Genomic DNA, 4,611 nt, shown 5'->3' with positions numbered 1-4,611 from the left:
CTTTTCTACCGTCCTCCCCAGTGGGAGTTAGAGGTGGCCAACGCATGCTGTTCTCATCATAGCCCTTATCACGCTGTATTGTAAAAGCTATTTTACTTGTCTACATCTTACACCAGGTTGGGAGCTTCTTGGCATGTGTCCCCCACACCTAAGATAATGCTGGCATGGATTAGACACTCAATAAATAGTTCTGAATGGATGAACAGATGGACGGATGGATGGATGGATGAATAAATGAAGCCTTCCTTTTTCTGCTACAAAAAAAGGGATGAAAAGAAAAGCTGGGGAAAAAATTCTGGTGGCTGAAGATAAAGAAAGCAAAGTTTTTCTTACTTTGGTCACTATACCTTTCTTAAAAGAGTCAAGGCCAAAAAAAAAAAAATTGAGTAAGTGGTTGGTTGGTTGGTTGGTTGGTTGGTTAGTTGGTTTTATATCTTGCCACCTGTGAAAACTTGCTGCTGTGTGCCCACTGCATCTGTTTTATTTTGTTTTCTATCATGGGCTTCTTTGCAAAAGGATTCGTTATGAAAGAATATTTTGCCAAGGTATCACCATGTAGAATCTAGTGTAACAAGTATTTGTATTTGGTAATATTCAGTGGGCACATTCATTCAATTTCCAGTATATTTATCACGTTAATGTTATGTATAAAACATTTCTGTTCGGCTGGAATATTTTAACCAGTAGGATTAATATAGGAAAGCTGGAGGCTTAGGATTTGGTCTTGCTTGTATTTTTACCTATGTAGCTAACATTAGTACAGTAAACTTTTTATATTTAATTATATTTATGTACATCTTTCATCTTCAAAATAGAATAATGCCTTTTCTGACATCTTACATTATGTGAAGATATAATGAAATGACATATATGACAATACTCTATGCTACTCTACAAAATACAGATGGTAAGCAGTATGATATCCAGGTGATCCAGGAGTTAAGAGCCATTTAGCTAGTTCTATTTAAACTATTATCCATTTTTTTTTCTCTGTTGCCCTCTTGTCAAACAAAATAAAGCATAAAATAAGAAGGTTAAGCAGAGTGTTATTTGGAGGTTCCTTCTAGCCTTATATTCTATGACTTGAAATGAGTATTCTATACATAAGAACACTAAATTTCTGAAAGCTTCCCATTGGTTCATCGGTTGTTGTAGTTTAGTGGCTGTATCAGACAGTGTTTTCTTTCCTCCTTTTTTCATTCCAGTTATTTTTGTATTGGTCTATACAACTTCTACTTCTCTAACTTTGTCTCAGAATAAAATGTTTAAAATCTACCCAGGAACTAGTCCTTGCTAAAAGCTGCATTTCCCACTACAGCTATCCAAGATGGGTTTAGTAATTGTATAATGTAGAGCTAAGCAGGTGTTTTGTTGCCAGAAATATTTTTTCTTGCTTCTTGGCTTTTAAGTTGATGTTCAGAACACCTACTCCCCAGTGCTCAGCCTGAAGGAAACACAGTTTTCTGTTCTCTTCCTAATGCTCAACATAAAAAAGGCCAGTTCCAATTAAATGATCTAGGAAATTTGAATTGAATAGTGAATACTAGCATCTTTCAAAGCTAGACCACCTGCCTTTAGGTAAATTGTGGCTTTCTATTCTTGTGCAATACAAGTGACAGACATCTAACAATACAAAAAAGAATTTAGGAATTAGGGGTGAAACATGATTCCTTTTCCATGGGAAAAAAAAAATCACTTAATTTGAGTATCTGCTTAGTTTCATTCCTGTATCTGAACCTTCAAGGAGAAAACGCGGAGCATCTTATCCACAATTTTACCTTCCATTATTTGTTTATTAATTGGCTCTTTTGTGTGTGTGTGAGCAATTTTTATTTGGGACATTAATCACTATTTGGAATATTTGTTCTTAGTTTCCTACAAATTGATAAGTATACCTATGGGGAAATCTATATAGAAATTCTGTTTTCCAAAGGTTTGGCAGTTTTTTCTTTAATTAGCCCTTGAGGTGTCTTGGGTTTCACTAATTTGTGTTTAACTAGTTGGAAAAAATTTTGGCAACAGCAGGAACATTCTACTGTTCCCAAATCAGAGAAAGCTATAACCAAAACACTCAGGCAAACCTCTTCCAAATATATGCAACAAACACCAATGTTCATAGCAGCATTATTCACGGTGGCCAGGACATGGAAGTAACCCAAGTATCCTACAATAGATGATTGGATAAAGAAGATGTGGTAAGTATATACAATGGAATATTACTCAGCTATAAGAAGGGATGAAATACTGCCATTTGCGACAACATGGATGGACCTCAAGATAATCATGCTAAGCGAAATAAGCCAGACAGAAAAAGTTGAAAACCACATGATATCATTCATATGTGAGATATAAACCAAAAAGCAATAAATAAATAGGACAAACAGAGACTCACGGATGTGGACAATAGACTAGTGGTTACTAGAGGGTAGTGGAGGAGGGAGGAGGTAGATGGAATAAAAAAGGGTCAAATATGTGGTGACAGAAAGAAATCTAACTATGGGCGGTGAACACACAATACAATATATATATGCTTCACTGTTTAACTTACTGGATTTCATTAACCAATGTCACCATAATTTAAAAAATAAAAAGAGAAAGAAAAACCAAATACCTGCAATGAGACTTTTGCTTCAGAGCAGGGCATGAGCCTTAAAGTATCATTTAAACATAGGAACAAAAGTTGCTGTTAGAAGAGAAAAACTCAGTGGATGTGTTTTTGCTTGCTGCTCTGACACTGCTATTATAGGCCAGAAGAGAAATGATGCTTTGAGCTGATGAAAACAGATGCCAGAAGAAACTATGACCAAGTTGTGGTTAGAGAAATAGAGTGAGAAAATAATTTTACAAAGATTCCAGAAGGGCTTGTACAAGCTGCACACAGCCAGGGGCAATATAACATCTAAGAGAAGAATCAATGATAAAAATGACACTCATATAGATTTAAGTATTTATAAAGAGCTATGGGGTTGAAAAACTCTGAACCCTTTAAGATCAATACTTTTCTATAAGGAGGCAGTATGATTTCAGGGTGAAGAATCTGGACTCTGATATCAGACAGACCTGGCTGATAGCACGTCTTGGGCAAATTACTTGACTATTTCATGTCTCAATTTTCTTATTTGTAAAATGGGATAATAATAATCCCTCTCTCATAGAACATTTTTGAGGATGAAATTAGATAATGCTTGTCAGGTCCATAGTTAAGCATTCAATAGTATGTGTCAGTAAATGATGTCTATCGTTACTGTTGTTATTAACCAGTTGTGCCTTGGCAGAGATCCCATCTGCCAAGTTCCAGAGCATCAGGTCACAGACTGAGCACATGCAAATACTATAGTCTATCATAGCCTAGAACTGGCTCAGAAATTGCATTTTCCAAAGACTTTAAAGATAGTAGATTATACTTTCCAAAATGGTTGCAACAATATTTCTCATTCCATTTACTCTTTGATAATGTGAGCTTTGCCACTGCCTCCTCTTGAATCTGAGTGGGCTTGTGACTGTTTCACCCCATAGTGTGGTGTAAATGGCATTGTGTGACTTCAGAGGCTAAGTCAGAATACAGCTTTCACCTGGTTGGCTGGAATGCTCATCCTGGGCACCCAGTGTGATTCTCCTGAGGCTGTCATTTTGTGAAGAAGCCAAGTCACATGGAAAAAAAGCCACATGTAGGTACTCTGGATATCAAGCTTAATCTTTGAATCATTCCAACCTAAATACCAGATATGTGACTGAACACATCCTCGGATGATTCCAGCCGCCAGACATTGAGTTTCTCCCAGCCTTACAGTCTTCTCAGCTGAGCTCATCATTATGAAGCAGAGAAGCCAGCCCCACTGGGCCTCTACCAAATCCCCGACCAATAGAATCTTTGAGCATAATACAATGGTTGTTTTAAACCCCTAAATTTGGGGGATAATTTGTTATGCAGTAAAGATCACTGAAATAGAAATCTTTCCTAGTTTGGCCAGTTCTCCATCTGTGGATTTCCCATCTTAATCAATTAATCAGCATTTACATGTGCCTCTTTATACAAGGCACCATGCTAGAACAGAAATAAGCCAACACAGTCAAACATAAATTACACATAAGGATAAAGCATGTTATAGGAATCATATGATAAGAGTTGCATAGCAGTGGGTAATTCAGATATGATCATAGTAACCATTCAAAAGAACAAGATTTTATCATGGATGAGGCAGTCTGGGAAGTCTTCATGGTAAATCAAGAAGTGGCTTGCACAGGGCCTTAAGGAATAGATGAGAATTTGATGAATAGAAAATGAAGACAAGAGAATTCCTGGAAAAATGTGAAAAATAAGACTTTGGAAAAATGAGATTCATGCATTGTATCTGAAAGTTAATCTATTAGAGCAGTATTTCTCTTATTTGTAAAATAATGTTTACAAGAAGGAATACTTTTAGTTATGTTCCTAATTCTGAGAGAATTTAGTGAGTACTTTACATAGGTTGAATTAACTACAAATATGTCAATGATATCTTAGTTGGGATATCATTTACACAGGACTGATGAGCAAACTCTGCCTCCTGTAAAAACATAATATACAACTTTACTAGAACACACGAAATTTTCCACAAATTCCAACAAATA

Source organism: Pteropus alecto, unplaced genomic scaffold (genome assembly GCF_000325575.1).
Source record: "Pteropus alecto unplaced genomic scaffold, ASM32557v1 scaffold76, whole genome shotgun sequence".
In the NCBI taxonomy this organism is placed as follows: Eukaryota; Metazoa; Chordata; class Mammalia; order Chiroptera; family Pteropodidae; genus Pteropus; species Pteropus alecto.
This window is presented reverse-complemented; position numbering follows the sequence as displayed.